This window comes from Pseudomyrmex gracilis, unplaced genomic scaffold (assembly GCF_002006095.1).
Source record: "Pseudomyrmex gracilis isolate BER0280 unplaced genomic scaffold, ASM200609v1 scaffold_277, whole genome shotgun sequence".
NCBI classification, from domain to species: Eukaryota; Metazoa; Arthropoda; class Insecta; order Hymenoptera; family Formicidae; genus Pseudomyrmex; species Pseudomyrmex gracilis.
In genome coordinates this window covers 59,292-81,727 of record NW_018020861.1, presented here as the reverse complement: position 1 = coordinate 81,727, position 22,436 = coordinate 59,292, and the positions used below count along the sequence as shown (strand labels likewise).

General features: G+C 40.1%; 1 protein-coding gene across 1 annotated transcript in view; it reads right to left on the bottom strand.

Annotated features, from left to right (window-relative positions):
- Positions 1-22,436, bottom strand: part of LOC109859670 (amphoterin-induced protein 1) — an 87,898-nt gene that overhangs the window by 7,715 nt on the left and 57,747 nt on the right. Inside the window, exon 3 of the mRNA XM_020438140.1 lies at positions 7,389-7,453. The gene's annotated coding sequence lies outside the window, so the exon portion shown is untranslated. The remainder of the gene's footprint in view (positions 1-7,388; positions 7,454-22,436) is intronic.

The window sequence follows — 22,436 nt, the reverse complement described above, 5'->3', positions numbered from 1 at the left end:
GTCGGGAACACAACCACCGTCGCGCATCCCCCGTTGTAGATTTCCGCCAACTTTTCGCGTATATATATGCTCCGCGCGACCGGGTCTTACTTCCCGACGCGGCGAAACTTTTTGAAGTCTCTGTCCACAAAGGGGCGACCGCGGTTCTCTCGGTGCACTCGCTTGTATTCCCGGTGACTTTATCGTCGTGCGGTTCGCGAGAGCAGTTCCTTCTGAGATACCTCCGATCGGTCCCCGCTTTCCGCTCGTGGTCAGGATAAATATGTACCGAATGTGTACCATCCTTTAAACTTTCGCATACATATTCGTTTTAGCCTTTCCTTTGCTCGCGCGCCGCGTTTCAAGATAACAAAAACAACACTCCTCTTTGAACCCTCCCCCAAGTAACATGCTACTTCCCGAATATATATGTCGTTTATGATATGCGAAACGTTCTTCTCCCTTTACCCAAGCGAGGTTTCTATCTCACGGAAAAAGACCGTTTCTGCGAGAGGGAGTGAATATTACACACGCGAAATGGTGACTAAAAGATGATATTTGTGTGCTATATCATGCGCTAGGACGAGCTTTCGATTCCGTGCCTCCTTCCGTCGTAACTTCTCCTCTTTTCGCTATTGCATTTCTCGATGCGGCTTCACAGCAAACGCGGTCCTTACCTTTTCGATCCCAGCGGTCGGGCACATCGATCGATCGCGCATTTGACTTGTAAATAACAGAGCAACAAGAACGGCGAACACAGAGAAAGTGAAGAGCTTGTATATCGTACCGGGAGAGGCTTTTAGCTCGGGATGAACGATGGACGAAGCGAGTCGAGTGTCCTTTGGCGGCGCGTGTATCGTGCCGGAAGGAACCTCCTACCCGTCTTGTCGTAGGGACGCGGAAACACGGAAGTTGCTCGACACGAACGGGTGTGTGAGCGTGTGTGAGTCTCTGCGTGTTCAGCACGTTCGCGTGCCACGCAGTATACGGAGAGAGAAAGAGAGAGAGTGTGTGTGAGAGAGAGAGAGAAAGAGAGAGAGAGAAAAAAAACGTCGAATGCAGAAAGAGCTGGTCGACTTTCCGCGAGGCGGAATTTCAAATTCGAACACCCTCTATCAATCAAGCGTTCCGTTCCCGTAGGGAAACGGCAAGTATGCCCTGTTGCTCCTACACAAATTTCATCAATCATGCGAGCCAACACACCGGAGGCGATGGTTATCCCCGTCGGATCTGCTCGGCCGTCCTATATTTTCGCGCATAAAATAAGGTTTTGCGAGACACACGAGCGACCGATGATTGGCGGATGTAACGATCGGTACGACGACGAGTAGGGTAGAGGCGGATATCGCGATGCTTATAAATGACTCTCGAAGGCAATCGTTACGTTACGCTGCAACTTTATGCTATACGGGAGAGCGGCGATACATAAATAATGTATAGAACGGTTTTGAGTTATAAGGAAATCGAAAAACTTTCGCGCATTTCGAACTTTGTCTTTTTTTTCTTTTTTTTTCTTTTTAGTTTTTATAATCGTATAAAAAAGACGGTCGTTTAAGTGGCAAAAATTATTCGATGTCGCGTGTAGTGAATTTTCGGGAGAACATCGCGTTTCTCCCGAAGCGGAAAGCGCTGTGTGCGATTTAAATAGTGCGCGGTGCAATCTTGTTCCCCTTGTCTCAACTTTTTCTCCGACGGAAACAAGGATTATTGAACGACGGCGACGCCACGCCCGGGCCCCCGTCTTCAGGGGAATATCAAAGAAGTTAAGACGGGCGGATTTATACGTGTTATATGTACTTCGGGATAACACTCGAAGCGCAAGGGGCTTTGAGCGTGGGCCGAGACTTGGACGAGAAAAACGCTTCGTCGTGTACAGCGCCGCTCCATTGAAACTTCCCGGAGATTCAGTCTCTCCCCGTAGTTGGAAGCGCTTAAACGTAATAACGAAATAGAGCGAGAGCACAACTTTTTGTTAAATTACTCGGTCGTGATACAAATAGCCGTGAGGCGAAAAAGAGAATTTCGTTTTTGATGTAATCGCGTTGCCATAAAGTGGGGTTGGAAGTTATTACCGTGACCTCCGGCTTGACTTAAAAGTTACGGAACATTGTCTAACTAACTGTGAATCTTCAAGCTCGCGGTTTCCTCGTTATTACTTAAGCGCGCTTAATGCAGCAAGCCTACATATCTGCACATCTTGCGACGAAGTTTGCACTTAACCACCGGTGTGAATGTGGACTCTCTATTCGCTTCTTCTCGCTTCAAGATAATCGTGGATTTCCACAGATAACGAGAATTTAGTTTGTTATGTTCAATAACGAAAATAGAGATCTGTGTATATTTCAAACGATGCACCTCCCTCTCCCCTCCCTTTTTGTGAAAAATTGTGTACAAATTTGTTCGCTCAAAAATATCAAGTGTCGATCAACAAATGAGAATAAACATTCGTGTCAAATGAATTTTTACACGTAAATTTGAAACGAAATTTCAATTTCTAATGAAAAAACGATATTGAGGATGACTTTAGGATCTTCCGGTTCCGGATTCAAAAATTAATGACGCACGAAGAGGGCAATGGGAACCAATTACGGGATGAAATGTAAAAAAAACGGTGATACGTAAATATCAATATTCCAAACGTTTCGAAACTATATATTTAAAGTCATCATCAGTGGAATCTACAATTACATGATACAATTGGCAATTACAAAATATCAAACAATTTTTGTTAAGAATGATAAAAACAATGAAAAATATATAAATACGGTATATAAACAAATTGTGAATTATCGGAGACACACACCTTAATAATGAAACAGTCCGTTAATAAAATAATAGAAAAATATTGTTTGTGGTTCATAAGAATCACGTATTGACACCGTTGTTTTTTACATTTCATCCCGTAATTGGTTCCCAATGCCCTCTTCGTGCATCATTAATTTCAATTTCTAAATTCACACAAGATGCTGTACTTGCATCTCACGTACATGACGTACATCCCCGTTTTCCCCTCTAATCAAGTTTAAAATATTGCGAAAAAACCGCCTTCCCAATTCGGTCACCGAGGCACTTAGAAAAAAAAAAATTATTATGTTGATAAATTCGCGGAATTTCGCTGTATAACACATACAATGTATAAAACACATAAAACGTAACACACACGATACGATCTTCAAATGGAAACAGTTAATTTTGTTGTAGAGGAACACAACTATCTCACGTAAGAAGCAAACGAGTTTAGTTAATCGTACTGCTGGCTCAATTCCGGAGAAAAGTGCGCGGGTGTTTTCCATGAATTATCGAAGGATACTGTTTTCATTACGCCGGGGTCACCGTGCAACGTCGAGGGCACCATGGTAATCGACTTTCTAATTATAAACGCGGGGCTCCGTCGGCGGATGGAGCGCGTGAACTCTCGACCGAGGTCACTTTTTCCCGATAAGTCGTTAATAGTTAATTAGCAGAGAATAAGGATGGAGTCGTTAGCCCGTTTCCATCATCGACCGCCGGGGAGCTAGGAATTGCGAGCGAATTAATGGTTGTATTCGGCGGTTTTATCTCTCTTGGCGCCGCCGTTGTTGGAAATATCGGTCGGCCATATGAGTGTGTTATCATTCGCGCGCGCGAGAGGATAATTTTAACTGCTAATACAATATATACTGCGATTATACACACGTATCCGTAAAACGTGGAAAATATAATCGCGTGTCTATTTCCGTAAAAAGAAAAGTACTTATATATATATTAAAAAAATATATATATATATATATATAAGAGTGTGGCTATTAAATAAGTAATTTAATTTTCCTTATGCAGAACTTTTTTATGACATAAAAATTTCAGGAAACTTTTCAACCAGTTTCTTGTAACTCTGTGATTTTGAGGTAAAGATAGGTCACGCTATTTGAAGCGCAACGATCGCGTGTACAAATAATATATGTATATATATTACTTTTTTTTTTTTTTTTTTTTTTATAACAGAGCAAACTTCTGTATGTAAAAGTATCGAGCTGATATAACGTGTAGTATCTCTCGCAGATTCGAGTATATTTATACACAAATGCTAAGTCGATATGCAGCTGCCGCATTCACGGGGCAGCTCGATGACGCATTTTTGTGTAACCGGATTCCGCATCTTTAAGAAGATTTGGTTATCTGCACACGTATACAGCGTGGAATTCCTATCTGTTGCACATAATCGGGAACTATATTTGCTCGGGACGTTATCGTACGAACGCGCCCGATGCGCGAGACAGAGAAAATGCAAGTTTCAAGTTTTTTTTCTCCTTTTCGGTACGGAAACTTTGTCCCCCCCCCCACCGCCCTCTTTTTTTTTTTTGCAAAGTGCACGAGATGTGTTCAACCGAGATTGAATGAATTAAAGATTGCTGTACCAAAAGTAGCGCGCGAAACCTGTCTCCCTCTCTCAAAGTAATCTCCGTTGATCTCTTTCCTCTCTTGCGGTCGTTAAGAAGATTGTTAAAAAAATTCTTTTCTAAAACCGGCTTCACTTCTCTTTGTCAAATATCTCTCGGCGGAATTCTTTTCTCTCAAAGCGTAAGCTTAACTTTGAGCATACCGACTATAAAAGGGGGTATACACGGAAGATTTTTATTCAAAAGTAAAATTTTTCGAAATAAAAACGTTTGACGGTTTAAAGACGGAACGGACGACGAAAAGGGAAATATAAAATGGCTCGCGCAAAAATCAACACGATAAAATATGATGAGTAGTCTATTTTTTTGTAGGGGTCTCGGTATTTATATGACAAACAAGATTGAAGATCGCGCATTCAAGTTCATCGCTCTCGTGTCTTCGTCGCCATCTCAGAATGCACAACAATATGTTATTCTTTTATCTAATTGCGCGCACGACATAATGAAGTGCGTTCAGCTTCAATGTTATCATATATATATATATATATATATCGTATATTCGATACGATTACTTAAACTATGCATAATAATATCTGCACGCGCATGCAAGAATATCTGGAAAACTAAGCAGAAAAAATTGTGCAAAACTTGTAACCTAAAAAAACATGAAAAAATGAAAAAAACTCGAGATATCTCTTTGAAAAGAAAATATGTTTATTTAATATAATCGACGCGCGTGCGTTGTAACAATTATACGATGCAATCGAATTTCGATATACTGTAGCGCAAAAATATTTGATATTTTTTCTTTTTTTTTTTTATTTCAGTAGAACGGTAAAATATTTTAAATAATCGATTACATATACGCTCTGTGTGCGTAATGATTGCGTATATTTAACCAGTAACTATTCCAACATTATTTTAATAAAGAAAAAAAATTAAACCCACCGCCAATTAATTTCTGATAATTCTGATAATGTGTGTATCGCATTACATGTTTCTTCCGATAGTTATCTAATCTCAACATTACGGTAGTGGGGTATGTATCGTTCGCAGATAATGCTCTGCATTATTTGAAAAGTTCGAAGTTCGGCCGAATATTTACAAGCCGTGCGCCGGGACGCGCGTGAAATTGCATAAACTTTTCAAATAAGACCGAATCTTATAAATCTGCGGCTGTGGGCGAACATTGTCCGCTAAAGTTTCTCGCACCACGGGGTTATTAACTTCGGGTCACACGAAACTATCAGAGCATCGACGAAGTCGTTTCCACTTCCGCGTGCCGAGGGCAGGAAGACTAATCTGTAGAACTCACACGTTCCGCACGTTACAACTTTGTTTTCCGTATGGCCGATTAGATCGCGCGCTCGCGCGCGTGCGCACTCGCAATATGATTACAGTACTCTGTATTGTGTCGCGCAGAAGGGTCTTTTCTCTCCCTGAACCGATGTTCATTTAAACGCGGCCAAGAGAACTTATTCGGTAGGAAACTGTGCGCAACTATGCAGTAGAAAACCATACGGAGAGCCGTCTACGCGCTACTCTCTCTAGTTAAGCGAAGCTTAAAATAAATTTCTCACTGCTAAACTCGTTATACTTGCGAGCTATCGTCTAAGTGTACACATACCTAGCGCTCACCGCGAGTATTATGATCATGAAAATATTCGAAGAGCGCATAGAACGGTCGGAGATAGTTTAAGATCGCAAATGGAAAACCATTAGAGAGATGCATCGCGATGATTTTGCGTTTGATATGTGTTGTTATTTAATATAATAATATATTTTCTTATAATAATATAAGTAATTTATTTTTATATAATAATATTAGGTCTATCGGAGAAAGTTCTGTCCGTTTTTGGAATAAAACAAAATACAAATTTTTCTTACCGTCAATAAACTTTATTAAATAATATAATTGCCATTATTATATTAATGATTTCTTGCCAGCGTGAGGGCAATTTGTATATCCCATTTTTGAAAAATTAAGAAAAATTTGTATTTTGTTTTATTCCAAAAACGGACAGAACTTTCCGGTAGACCTAATATAATAAAATAATATAATAAATATTTTTACACAATATTATATTTTAGCATGTATATAAACGCGTGTATTATTTATTATTATTATTATTATATATACTGTGCACTGCTTTCATTTATTCAAGCAATCATATCCTTTTTTCGTAAGATTAAAACGGGAGAGAGAGAAGTTACTTTGCCGTTTGCAGTAGATTTCAAAATTAGGGCTAACTTTCGCAGGCTAAGATTCCTTCGTTCTTTTCAAGAAGTTTTCAATCTTTGTCGAAGTCGAGCTTTTTGTTGCAAGCGAATAGTCTGTGCGACCAGCGAGAGATTTAGCTTTTCAGCCCCCGTGATACGTGTGTGTCTACCCGCAGACAACCAGAAGTTTAAACCTGATACCTTCCCTTCCCGTTTCTTTTTTCCCCGAGACTCTAGATTGATAGAACAAGTCCTTTGAGCTTTTTCTATATGAGAGACAGTAACAACACTTTTAACAAAACCAAGACAAGTTTTGTCGTTACCCTCCTTCTTTTGTGTCTGTGGTCTGCTGATATTATTGCCGAAGGATATCTCCACGCTGACGAATGCCGACGTTACTCTCATTGCCTACCTCATTGTCATTGGCTGTACTTGATCGCCTATCGGGCACAGCGGTGCTTTGTCATTCGACTCAAAGCGGATATGAGGATTTTTCGAGAAACGGATACCCTCTTCTAAAGAACAGAGCTCGGAGCGTTATTGATTAAAACAAAAAAAAAGAGAATCTCAACTTGCAAAAAGAAAAATAATAAATTATTATAAAAGAAGATGAAGAGTATCAATGTTTCTCGGAGAAGAATAAAATAATTGCACAAATTTTTAAATTATTCACAGAGATAGAAACATCTATCGGTATTTAAGTTTTATTCAATCGCGATTTAATTAAATAAATCCTGTTTAAATTGTTTAACTATTTCTGATTACTTTCGAAACAGTTTTTTTTTTTTTTTGTTTGATTAGAAATTTACTTACGCTCGTTCTCTTAGGTAGTTGAATGTTCACGATTCCACCGAATGCCTCTTCGAGCAAGGATGGTGCTGAAATAATAAACATTCTCTGTCACACTTCGAGCATGATAATGATTAAGCTGACCGTATCGTCACGATCAGTGTTTGCTAACCGCGATTAATTGCGAGCGTACACGCAATTGTGATATTCCGATGATTGAAATTTTATTTCAAACTACCTACGGTAGTTGAGTTGTTGTACGCGCACGCCGCGTGAGAGTGAGCATAAAAAATAATAAATTTGCATATTACGAAATTTTTATATAAATAAAACGAAATTCGCGTTTAAATATCTCCGTGACTAGTGTTTGCACACTAATAATACACGCGCAATTCATGTGCGGCATCGCGGACGTGGTCGACGAAATCCACTGACTTCCGTTTGAATGTGTCGACAAAAAAAAAAAAAAAAAATCTAAGAGAACAAAAGAGAATGTGTGTTTTTTTTTCCCATTTAGATAGGAGTCCGCAGAACGCGAAAACAATCTCCGGGTTCTACATATACGGCAAACAACGAGAAACGAAAAAACTTTCTGTTAAGGGAAAGTAAACGACGTCAAATCGATCGCTGTCGCGTACGCTCTTTTTTCGCCACGGGAGTTCTGATTCAACAATGTGAACCGGATACCCGAGAAAAAGTGCAATAATCGTTATCCGCATTTGTTTGAGAGGAGAGAAAAAAAGACAAAAATGGTACATAGCAGCCAATACACTTGATACACCGCCAAAATGGGAATAAACTCGGTGTGTGTTTAGACACTATATAGAACAGTTTTTTTTCAAAATAATTGCGGAACCGGTTAATCACGCTGATGGATTTTCTCTATCGACAGTTATATATATATATATATATATATATACATATATTTATATCTTTTGTTCGCGACCAACTGTTTCAACAGCCACATGTGACATGTAAACACTTTATTTTATCTCGCTCGCAAAACGTAAAAAAATACCAAATGTATAAAAAATATAAAAAAATATAATATTAATTGAATGAAAAGTTCTGCACCGGATTTAAAAAAACGTCCTCTTGTTACAGCGTTATTCGAAAGTTAAACTAAAAATCAGCCGTTAAAATGAGAATGCTATCTTTATTACTGCAAAACTTAGCGTTTATTCGCGTTTTCCAGGTGCTGAAGACGTCTCTTCGAGAGAAGAGAGAGAGAGAGAGAGAAAGCAAATAGTAAATTAACTGTCAGAAATCAAATTAAAACGCACTAATTTTTCTTCTGACAGACTCGGTCCTTATAATAAAATTCAGAAAGTTGATAATTAATTATCGTGTTTATGTCGCGTGAATTCTATGACGGAGAACGGGAAACTGGAATAATCTATTTCGGTTTATTGATTTTATTGGCGCGAAAGAATAATTATTAATTGCGTTCCGCGCGTATTATTTTTATTTCGCGCCGGCATAACTTTATGTTAGCCGATCGAGATTTTAAAATGTGATGAACTCATAGATTGCATATATTAAATCCAATTAATTCAAGTTATATTGAATTCAAAAACGCATTTTGTAATTCCATTAACAAAGTGATTGCATTTTATTCCTCATTCTTTCATGCATGTACTTTTGCAATTTTATGTCATGTACGAATATATTTTAGTAAATTGCATTAAATTACCGAATTGCATAATTTTTATCGCCGTGTACGAATTTTATTATCTAACCTAACCTAATCTAAACTTAATGCTTTAAATTATTTAAATTGAAGAAATTTTCTAAGGATGAAAATAATACGCTTGTTAAGCGAACAACTTTCTTTGTTCCTCCTCTCGATAAGAGCAAATTAGCTTCCAAATCAAAGGATAGCTTCCCGCATTCTGGCCTGCGTACTGCGGATCTATCTAATCGGATTGTCGCGGATGGCGGAGGAACAATACGCGGGTGCTTCTCTCTCTTTCTCTCTCTCTCGCATTTTCATCCGTTGTCTTATACATTCTCTTTCCCTTAATTTTCAATTTCAAACGTGAAAGGTCTGCGCGACTCTTTCGCGCCGCATTCGGTTTCTTCCACGGTTTTTCGCGCATGGAGTAGCCGATATAATGCGAATTCAATTATTACTAAGACGAAGGATGAGACGTCGGGGAAAGGAAAAAGCGCTCTTTCCTTTTTAGAAGAGCAAAGAAATACTGCGGAGAGAAAGCGAAGCAACCGCCCGTAGGGATGCGGGGTGGTCGGAGGCCGCGCTGCAGAAAATGCGGGTTGAAGATGCAGGCTAAAGCGAGGGACCAGAGAACAAGCAGAAAGGATCAGCAAAACGAAACGCTACACCGAGTCGTACATTCTGTGTGTACGCCCAGAAAATGGACGAAAATATCTCTTCCGTTGTAAATATCTTAAATGCTTAGAGAGACCAGTTTGTGAACCGACAAAGCGACGGGCAAAAGTTGATTTAAATGAACTAAATACACTTTGTTCGTAAATTGCGTATTGCTCGTAAATAAATGTGACAATTTTTGTTTTACGTATAAATCTAAGTCAAAGAGAAACAAAATGTTAATTTTATTGAGAACGCGCGAATCGCAATCTCTGACAAACAACACGATAACATTTTTCAATAGTTAACGAGAATAGCAAACGAGAGAATATCTACCGAAAATACACATTGACCTCAAGTTGATATTTTATTTTTGATTTGACGTGCGATTTTATCGCGTATTGTTAAATGAAAATTGATTGTTACTAGTCGGCGCCTCGTCAGTTGCCTATGTAATTTTCCACGCCGCGAAATAACGTACACGCGATTGATCTCTTATCGCTCGTGGTTTTTTCATAACGGCATATGTCAACCTTCCCGTGTCACGCGGGCAAATATTTGTCGAATTCATAGCAAAAACATGTTTCAATGGCACGCTCCATATGAAACCCAGACGGCGACGAAATTTATACGTTCGCGCAACCATTCGTGTACGTCGTTGCATAGTATCGCTATATATTTGCTACGTTGCTGTACCACTGTCGGCTGCAGATGTGAACTATATGCCTGTCGACGGTCATGCAATGATTAAATTAGGAGTAAATATGGAGATACGTTAATCGCAGCAAGAGTCTGATTGCAGTACAAATAGTTTATTATTAATAGTAATAGTGACTGTTAATCTCGATAGCGAATAGCATAACAAATTATTGATGTTATCCAATCATTCGTTTGTCGAGTCGTCGTCAGTTTTTCGTGATTGTATTTTTTCGAAACTGCATGAAAAGACTGAAAGTAATTAAAATTGTGTTGGATAAAAAGTAATACACCCAGAACTCCTTTTACACTCCTTTTACGGTGAAAGCGTACCGTAAGTAAAAAAACTCGTGTAAAAAAAGTCATGCAATTTTCATTTGGCAACAAAGTATAAAAAACTTGTTTTAAACAACGCAAACTATCCCAAAAGATCATATAAAAAGTAATTTAAAACATATAATGCATTCGCTAAAGCATTTTATTTAAATTATTACGGTACATAATGTACATAATGTATTAAAAAAAAAACTCGTGCAACTGTGAATAAATCATGTTAAAAGAAACCGTGTAACTTTAAAATCGTGTAAAAAAAAGACCGTGTAAAAAGGAGTCCTACGTGTACAACGTTTGTAATAAAAAAATGCTGCTTTATTATATACCGGAAATTATGTCGCACAGCCATAGATAATTATATTAATTACAACAACAATATGATCATTGAAAAACGCGACGTCATATAACAAGTGCAATTTGCACGTAACGATCGTTTAAACAATACAATCTGAAAAGAAAACAAACTGATATATTTACGAGTCGCGACCGAAGTATTTATTTGCTGTTTCTCGCTGTATCTTTCTCCTGTGCAATTTGCAGCCAGATCCACGCAAGACCGTTATTATTTATAAAATATAATCTCTATCATTTATTACGTACACGCGACGTTGTAAAGATATAAATAAGAACAAAAGTACGCGTTAAACATAAATTAATAATGTGTTACAAGCATTGCGCGTCTCTTCCATCATATTATATATATGTACAGTCTGTTTATATTAACACAATATTTTGTCGCGAAAGATCAAACGATGCTTCATATTGCGATCGCTTCATGCTTTTTCCACGGAGAAGATGACACGTTGTATGTAATGTGGCAGATGCAATATACTGCGGTATCATGCTAACAAAACGCGTAGTTTGTGTTAAATTTAAAATTTAAATGGATAACGTGGATTTAATATAAGCGTATTTATAAAAAAAAAAAAAAAAAGGTCGTTATGAATCATTCAGAAGTGTCATGCTATTCGTCAACAGAAACGCGTATGGCATCGGTCTCAAATTTTTCTGAACAATTTATCGCGCTCAAAAATAACGTATTTTCTTTTTTTTTTTTTTTTACAATTTGCGAAACAGCAAAAATAAATATACATTTATTTAAATATAAAAATATATGTATAAATATTTACAGATATAACGCACAACCAAAAACCAGTAAATTTAATTTTTTTTCGCCGCTTTATTTCATCGCTATTATCTCATCACGTTATAACATCTAATTAATCACAAACGATTGCAGTGATTATGTGACATACTTTTACACGGGATAAACACGAAGGGAACAGGCCCCCGTAACTTTTTTGCAGTTTGCTAAATAGTAGAGCGTGCGATTGCAAGGCACTTACAACGATGTAATCGCCATGCATGCAATGAAAACATGATGCAAGGAAAACATGTTCGGTGAACCGAGTTCCCGCAAAGCAAACACTATTTTCAAGCCCTCTGTGCGAGGGAGTTATATCGGCGGGTGTGTGTTAGCGTAACCCGGGAATATTTCGTCACATTGCGCGTATCATATTCGCGAATATATATATGTTGCGAGCAATAAAAAAGACAAAAATACGCGGCGTCATGACGAGCGCGTTATCATCGTCGGGGTAACGAGATTCTATCCCGCAGATAGCACCTAATCCGCAACACGCAGCGTGATGGATGTGTTTACGTGACACCCAGCAGGTTGCGGCAGGGTTTTCCCGGGGTGCGCCCCGTTTTCCGTCTTATCCACGGACGCGGCTTTTTATTTTGCGACGTGCGTCGACATACGGAAGAAGCGTCTCTCTTCCTTTTCGAGACGCTCCTTTAAAACTCCAGACTCTTGTAACAACCGCGACGACGACGACGACGGGGCGTCGCCGCTCTTGAGCGAGCTTAACACCTCAGTTATTCGCCGGAATTGATTCCGGGTGAGGCGGAGCGCGAAAGTCAGTGTTTATTCAGGAGCTCTGGAGAGCCACGAGATGGGCGAGATTGAAACCGAACTATTTTCAATCGGAGTCGGCCCCCGGTCTCACCCCGCCCGCTCGTCGCAAAACGGGACCGGAGAAGAGAGAGAGAGAGACAGAGACGCCTTCACTTCCTGCATATTGCAAATCGAATTCGATCTGCGGTCGATATCTTCTCGTAATCCGTCTGCTTTGGCATCTAACGCCTTATCGCGAAACCAATGTCGAATGTGCGGCCCGTTACGATTTATTTCGGACAACAAATCGCGTGAGGAATTCTTCAATCCTGTGGGCGGATCGGTCGTCGATTTCCCGCGCGCTGAAGGGACCGCGCGTAAAAATATTCACCTCCTTACTTTCCGTTCGACAAAGATGTAGACATGAAACTTGCTTAGTTACATATTTATTATTTTATCGTTATATTTTATGCAGTTCTTAAAAAAGCCCAAAAGGCTGATAAAAATCAGCATGTGAGAATGTTCATCTCGTTTCATCTCCCGTTTCGGGGCAAGTACATCTCGAGCACAGCTTTTTTTTTTCCTATTAGACGTTTAAGAAATAAAATAAAAAAAAAACATACTTCCGTGCAATGTCAAGAGATAAAAGTTTTATAATAGAGCGAATTCGCGCGCGCAGTGTTGACGATTAAATGAGACCTGGAAGCGACCGGTGTAAAGGGAGCAGACGAGTTAAGGGGAAACGCTACTAAGCTTATCGTCGGTGTCGTAAGTTTTAACTAGCTACACGCCGTGCAAAAGCGATGAAAGCTGAGGTATTAACGCGAATTACAAGACTAACTGAGACGCACATGGAAACGTAATTAACCCCTAATTAACTCAGCAAATAAGGCGGGGTTTTATCACAGGCGCATCAACCGTAGACGTATAGCGGGCATCATCATTCCTCGGCGGGAAACGGTTTTCCTGCGTGAATTGCTTTTCGACATTATGATGCGAAGGGCTTGTTGAATACATTTATAACATTTTGCGGTTTCAACGAATGTAACAAATCCTCCGGAAAAACAAAAAAAGCAAAAACACAGAATATAAAGTTTTGCTTTACGCGAGTGAGTTATATATAATCTGTATTAATTATTAAAACTCCTCGGGAAAAAAATGCGGACGGTTTTGCGACACAAATATGTGTTGTGTAAATTATGCACAGAATATTTTAGCGAAGAAAACTTTCTGAAAAAAAAAAAAAAAAAACAAAAACAAAAACATAAACAAAAACAAAAACATCTAACGAGATAAGACAAAGAATTTTATGACTTTGGAAGGTTCGGTTGTGAGGAGGTTTCGTGTACAGTTCTTTCTGCAACGACGTAAAATTTCCGTGCATCAAGTATTAGGTCGTGCGCTTTACGATGGATACGTCAATTTCACGTTTACGACGCGCATTAAATCGAGCAAATGAAAAAATTTACATCGAAGCAGTTCAACTTTTTGCATATGCGTAACAATATAAGTAATAATATATATACAGTCCTCTTTTATATTAAATATAAAGTCTCTCGTTAATAATGTCGCGATCGCATTGTATATGCACGGTGTTTATTGTTGAACGCATCGCGATTCACATCTCGAAATTGTGATTTTTCGCTTCCAAGAACCAGTCTTTAAAGTAGAGATTTATGTGACGATCCTGATAAATTTTTTACCGCCGCATAATGCAGTATGTAAAGTCCGGAGAGTGAAATTCGCGCTGGGAAAAGTTTTGCAGAAAAACGCGCGGCAAAAGCAGAAGAAAAGAAGCGAACGTGACGACGACGACGACGACGACGACGACGACGACGACGGCGACGGCGACGACGACGCGGGTGGTGCGCGAAAAGCGCGGAAACGTTAATCTCGTTTCGTACACTCATAATTTTTCGCGCGCATTACCTGAAGTAACGCTTACTTTCGCGAGAATGGGAGAACTTGAGCCGCGTACGGTTAATTAAACGTCGCCACCAGTGCTGTGAAATAAATCACGACGTTTGTGTGCATGCGCGGGGCTTGGCGGTCCCCCCCCCCCCTGCGTCATCACTTGATGATACATATTTCCTTCACTTCGACGGGGGAAGAGATTACCGAGAACCTGGTGCAGCGCGCGTCACGACGGAAAGCTTAAAAATTGTTACTGTATAATTTATGTCTCCTGATGTGCGCAGCTTTTTACACATCAACATAATAATAATAATAATAACTGGAAAAATTCTGTAGAAAATGTTTTCGGGCGTGTTACACCATTACGTTGAAAACAAAATTTTCGAGTAATTTTTCATCACCAAATTATTTCGTTAAAAATATTCATCGAAAAAAAAAAAAACAAACAAACACAAAAGCAATCGATGTTTTGTTGGGCGAATGTATCGTTTTCTTTTCCCGCGGTGACGAAATTGCTGACGCGATTGCCGCAGTGCATTATGTATGAATGTAAAATAAAAAAAAAAAATAAAAAAAAAAAAAAAGAGAAAAAAAACAGGCGCGGCGCCAACGAGAGAGAGACGCCACGAGAGAGATTGTCGGGAAGGGGCGGCGATCGGGTCACGGTTGCAACTGATACCACATCACGGCCATAATGCCAGTTAATACGCGTCGAACGCGTCATGTATTCAGGGCGGAGTATCACGGGTGCGCGATGTTGCAACGTGAGTGCACGTAGCCAGAAGCGGAGGCGCGTATCGCCGCACGAGAGGAGAGAAGAGGAGAGGAGTGAGGAGAGAGGAGAGATGTGCGTTCGGTCGAATGTCGACGGTGGTGCTTGGGCGGGGCACGAGTCACTCACAGCTGTCCTCCACATATGAACACGCATGCGAGGCATTAATCATATCGAGAACACCCACCCTCCTCGAGTTATCCCTCTCTGATTTCCCTTCGCACCCCTTCTGTCTCGTCGCGTCCCGTTCTCGCAGCGTTCTGTCTCTCCCTTTCTCTCTCTCTGTCTCTCTCTCTTTCCCTTCCCGGTGAGCCTCTGCACCTCTCGGTGCAAGCTCGGTCAGCCTTCAGCCACGTCCACAGATCATGCACACGACGCGTACACGGCGATTTTACCATCGAGCGAAGGGCTCGGAAGATAAGAGAGAGAGAGAGAGATAGAGGAAAGAGACGGACACCTACAACGCGTGCTTGAAGTCGAGTTTAATGACGATGTCCATCAAGGTCTGCGGTCTTGTGTGAAGATCTAACAACGAACGCGATCGCTCGGTCGAAACCGCGTCTCGCTTTTGCCAGCCTTTCTGTAGATTGGTCGGTCGTCGGCTGAACTTTCTCATCGAAAGACCTCTTGAACGGGACGGATCGATTAATATGCGCGCGGGATTCAACAACCGAGCCCGAGGTACCACTAGAATAAACCTCTTCTTTGCATGCCCAACGGAATCGGAAATGACTCCTTGAGAGCCCGTCCCATTCCACGTAATATATGCATCGTTGAAGGAGTCGTAGAAACTCTTCAGTGTGTAATCGATTTAATGATATTCTTGTTTGTACTTTCTCTTGGTTTTTTTTTTTTTTTTTTTTTTTTTTGTTACATGCTGATAATTATTTGTTGTTTCCGAAAATCGCGCGATAAAATATCATAGAAGTGACTTAAAGAACCTAAGCTAAAAAACTCGAGAAAAAGTGTTTTTCTCCTATATACTTTTACTTAAACTCTTGTGAAGGTAAAAGCAATTTCTATCGATTTCCCGAGGCTATTTTGACCCAAGTGGAGATATAAAAAAAACCGAGAGAACGACGTGTTAGACGGAAATTCGGTACAAGATTTTCTCAACGTCGTTTTTATCTTCGACTGAAGTGAGAAAGTAAACTCACTCGCTCGCTCGCTCAATCCCCTATCTCTCTCATTCCTTCGCAATTTCCGTTTCGCGTGAGAGAGTCCTCCTTTTGCCGAAAACACGACGTTTACGATCACTTCTCGCGTACGTCCATTTCTCAAGCAGCTTAAAAAGAAAGACACGCGCGGTTTACTTTCGCGTAAACACCGCGGAAACACATGCGGCGTATGTACGTATATATACGACGTTATCGATCGCTAAACGTCGTCTACCGACGATTTCGAATACTGCGAATACTCGTCGAACACCACTATATACCTTTTGTCTGAAGAAATCACGTCGCGGAAATGGACAGCTATTGTTTTAGCAGTGTATGTGCAGTTCCGCAAACCGCGCGAACGCATTGGTTACGATCTTGGAAACGTCATTGAGAGAGAACGCGCGCAGTCATTGGCGGATACTGACGGACTGGCACATTTCCCGATTTGGAAAGAACTCAATTTAGTAGAGAGAACCGTTAAACAGCGATAACTAGACAACTCGACGCACACAATCTGAAATTCATTCAATGTGGAAAGAATAAAAAAGAGAAGAGAGATTAAGAAAAAAGATAGTTATAGTCGAGATAATCTTCTATTTCGAAGATAACGAAATATCTCTTCAATGGAAACGATAAGAATATCATTGCTTAATTTGTTGTTGATTCATCTATTTATTATTGTATATATATATCAATTGTCACGCTGACGGATGTTTACACTTGCGCGACTCGAGAACGATACTTCGCGCGAACTTGATCAATTCGCCTTGAATCGGACCGTGAGCGGTAGTACACCTTGGCACGGAGAAGCAACGAATGGTCGGTCGTTCGAGAGCCGGAAAGAAATACGCTTTTTTCGAAAGAGGCCAGGAACGAGTTGTCCTCGTTACCGGACACCATGTTGAATTTTCTGTCTTCCACCTTCTTCACGATCCGTTTTACGCGAACTTAGATCGACTCTTCGTGACGTGCGCGCTTACGAATGTGCTGTTTCGAAGCAAACTATATTAACTTATGTTATGGGCTCGATAAAAGTCGCGCGATCTTCTTGAAAAAGAAGATCACGAACGAGACGAATGCGATTAACGCACGAGAGACAATCAAGATATTGTTCTAAGGTAAATGTCTCATTATTCGGACAATAATACAAATTTCATTCATTTTGTATTCAAATGTTTAATATAATTAAAAACAAAAATTGTTATAAAGTGTAAAAATTTATTAACATAAAGTTTAATATAATAATGATATATAACATTGAAAATTATTAGTTATAAATGCACTTTTAGATTGTCCGTTTACTGGGACATTTGCACATTTTTGTATTTTTTCATTTAAATAAATACATCTAACGTAATTCAGAAAGTTAATTGTGTCAATAAAAAGATAGAAAAAAGGCAATAACAAGGCTAAAATCTGATTTGTTCGGATGAAAAATTATTTTTTTTTTTAATTCGAAGATTTTTAGTCTGTCAGTTGCACTCGAAGCGGGAGGACGTTTTGCGTCCTCTTGCGTAATACCGACGGTTACTTAGCTGCCACTTCCGCCTCTCTTTTTGTCATACTGAATATCTATGTAGCGTATCTTTTTTCTTATCCATATTCTTCATGATCTCGAACAGATCATGATTTTTTTGTAATTTTTTTAAATTAAAACACCGAAGAAGATCCCACAGTGGATCGAAAAACGTTTGTTAACATTTTTTTAAAAATCTTCGAATGAAAAAAAAAATTTTACCCGAACAAATCAGGTGTTATTAGCTCGTTATTGCCTTTTTTCTATCTTTTTATTGAAACATTCAACGAGCATTAAACAATATAATTTAATTGTTTCAGTTTTTCAATAATTGATTTTATCAACTCGTGTAATAAAACAAAAATTGTTTAATTTTATGATACTTTTACACATTAAATTAAGTAGATATTTTGCCGTTATTTCTTAAGCGTTCGGATACTGAGACATTTTTACCTGATATTTCATATCGTTTCTATAGTTTGTCCGTTCTGATAGACGCGTAAAGTATTTTTAACCTATTTTCAACCTATCACGAATTGATGTGAGTCAGAGACTTAGAAAGAGTATTCTATTTTGAAGATGAGATAACGAAAAATCGCTCTTTGTCGAAAACGATAAGAGTATCGTTGTTTAGTTTATTTTTATCAGTTTACCCTATTTACTGGATATATCAATTGTCACATTGACGAATCTACATCTGTCTAACGGATATATGTATCCAATCAATATCCGTGCTGTTGCTATTTGAGACCCCTGGACTACTTGATACGTCACCGGTGTGACGTGCACGGATTCGCCCAATGATCGTTACGGCATTATCTTTGTACCGTGACCACAGATATAACCCGAGGCCGGCTGTTGGACACTTTCAGCCGGATGTCTGCTCTACGTGGGGAGCTCAAGTCCGCGACGTGCGGAGTGTGTTTCGTTGTCAGTTTGCTTGTATGCTGTCTTAGAAGTTGCGGCGCAGTGTCCGGAACAGCCTCGCCGCAGGTTTGATGTCAGACAAGAGACCGGCACGTGTTACGTACTTGATTTCAGTAGTAGTGCAGGTGGTTCATCTCTCTGGTACTGCGTTAACAATATTAATGAGCTGATGGAGAGAGGAGGCGATTGATAAGTATCCGAAAAAAAACGCATACAGATAGCGACGTTGGTAACGTTACTATCGTTGTCGTTGACAATCATTTCATTTTTTTCAGAAGAACATCAAATCGTCAAACGTCGACTCGTTACGTTTGGAATAGTGTTTGTGTGATAGCTCGCCGAATTATATATAGCCGAAGGAATCGACATATCCGTCGGCAATCTTAATTTCGCGCAGCAATACTTTTGGCGATCAAGAATTACGATAAAACGCGTTGCTAACGGAGTACGGGATACCTACTCTAGTGATCAATGCGAGGGATCACGATGAAAGCTCGTAAAGCCGCCCGTAGCTTCTTCAACTACACGTACGTATGGGGCTGCGAGTAAGTAAAGATAAGGTGAAAGAGAGTACGGCGGGACGAAGAATGCGGCTTTCGTGTGCGGGGAAGAGAGCGAAGACCGCTTTGTATCGTAGTTGACCCCAGTTGCGATGAACGGGTCGTTGATCTGACCAATCCTTCCTTCTTGCTCTTCCTCTCATTCTCTCTCTCTCTTTCTCTTTCTCACCACCACATGTGCAGCGGGGTAACGCGGCTTCGACTACTTCTCCGCTCGGTATCGGGGCTTGCGGGTGCCTTTATTATGCCGCGCGAGCTCTCGCGCGAAATTACGGTAGCCTGGACCGCGACCTCCCAGTCGCTGCTCATCCCAGTTTCTCTTTGAAAGCCTGGCCGTTGCCGATGGGTGTAAGAGGTATCGCGCGATCGCGCCTGAATACGAATCGCATGATTTGTGTCGCGTTATCTACGCCACGACGATCGTTACCGTTTCCAGATACGAATTGAGCGACTGCACGAAAGCGGTCGTTTCCGCCGGGTTTCGCCGCCGTTGGTTTTCCTTCGGTAACGAGGCGGCGTATGTTACAATAATTGTTGTGTGACAACAAAAGAAAGGTCTCTCTTGATATCGCCTTATCACAGAATAATAAACAACGAAGAATCGTATAAATTTCAAAAAAAAAAATTTTGTTTTATCGCATTTTTATTTTCTGTTTAATTCTGAAAAAATATTTCCTAAAAAATATTTTGCGTCGGAATGTATAAGCTTGCGAGCAATTTACGTACATGTAATAAATAAATGTTATTAAATTTTGTTGAAGTAACTTTTCTATACATACATACGCGAGGTTTTTATCTACTTTGCAGATATAGGTTTATATATAAATATATATATATATAAAAGAAAAAGTTTCTCTTACGACCCAAGTGAAAAGTCGATATTGAAATGAATCTCTTTTGCCTTAGAAACTCGGCAGAATTTTTCGCGCGTTTTTTTTTTTTCCATTTTATTGAAGTTTTCATGTAATGCGGAGTAGTATCGAGTAAACGCGCTATTTTTTCTCGTGCAAATTTTACACGGGAAGGCGGGCGAAAATTATCTCCCGCCCTAAGGCATTCCTGGGACTTCACCGGTTGTATTCCCACCTTATTTGCTTGCAGATGATGAAGAGGGAAAAAGAGGAGGAGGAGGCAACCGGAATATCGTAAGCTCGGTTAAAACCTTCCCTCGCGAACATATTAACAAATTGTTAATACGTAACGTTACATAACTGCGTTCCTCAAATTTTTGCGTAACTTTTAACGTGCGAGCGAGGAGACGCACAGAGAAACACAGTCCGCTTTTCACGAAGGGAACAACGCGCGCAGCGAGATTTCGTCCGACCGCGACGGACGGTGCTTATTTGCAGAGAGACTCGCCGAACGCGGAGGGACGCGCTCTCGCCGGAGCTTTTCACTCGTGAGCGAATAAACGCGCGCCCATTAACTAAAATAAACGCGCGCGAAGACACGTGGCCGTCTCCGCGGAATCACACGGGAAACACGCCATGGCGATTGATCCGGATGTTAGTAGCTGTCTGTTGTCAGCCCAACCAAAATGTTATTGCGCGTTCGGAATGATGTAAATGGCGGTTCGTGTTTAAACGATGACGAGAGATAACGTAACGACGGAACGAACGGAAATGAATAATTGCCGAATAATCACTGAAATATCGCGTGTCACCGACTACTAAGATTGTGTATGAGATGATTGTACAATTACAAGAACGTACTTACTCTCGTTGAGCGGAAAAATTTCGATCGATTTTGTGCCGTGTAATCACGAGTAATCTACGTCGGATTTCGATGTAGATTACATCGAAGTTAGACGGTGTAAATCTTTCGATAACGAACACGATTGATTCCGATCGAATCAATAAGACCGAGGGATTGTATCGCGTTGCGAGACGCGTTTCAAGAACAAGAAGAAATAAAAAAAAAAAAAGAAGACAAAGAAAAAAGTAGTAAATAACTATTTTACAAGCGATGTAATTTGCCTCTTTTGATGCCTGTGAAAAAAAAAAGCGTGGTGCGCGCGCGGTCAGGCTCTTGCTCAAAAGAATGGCGAAAACGGGCGGGGGCTTAGCGTGTCATTACTTTATGCTGTTGGAAATAAAACCTCCAGAAGCGGCACGAGTGCGAGACTTCGTGGCTTTTAGTTTTGAGCATCACAGATTTTCTCGTTTCCCTTTAGAAATGCGATCTGAAAAGAGGGACAAAATTGAGATTATCGCGTCGCGTTCTGAAAGCAGATTTAACCGCTCGAGAAATGAACATCTCCAGCAGAGAGGAGAGATCTGTGTGGCTCTCCTCCTCCGTCGTTGACGTCGACTGAATTAAAACGGATGCGCGCGGCGGCGTACGTAAAGAAAGAACAAATGCAAAAACCTGGGGAAAAAACCGCACCGAGTATATGTGCAACGCGCGCTTATTATTGCAAGATAACTGTTGTTCTTTAATGCAAATTCTGACGTTAATATGCTTCGCTTTTTTTTTTTTTTTTTTTTCACGACGGATTATACATACATATCGTTGTTTTTTTCTTTTTTTTTTATTGCGAAGTATTTGATTTAGTCCATTAAGCGAGCGCGCGATTTTGTATGCAGCGAGATTTAATTATAAGTTTGATCGAATTTAAAAGGAATATAAAAAAAAAATAAAAAATACATTTGAATATTCCTACGCGGTGTCATCGATATCGACAGTTGCGACAACGGCGCGGTGTTTTTTTTTTTTTTTTTTATATAAAAACAAACATCCAAGCGAAAAGATGGTGTACGCTCGCTTATTGGAACAAAAATTTCGCGCGCGAATATTACGCTCTTTTGAACCGTAAAAGCGGGGCAAAAACTTCACGGGGCGCGGAGAGTTGCGTGATTACCACGTGCTTTCGCTATATAGAGAAAGGAGCGTCGCCCTTAGGACGAAGAATTCTCGTGTAAGCCCCCGGATGCGGTATGCGCATCTCCTCGCAAATTCCAACTTT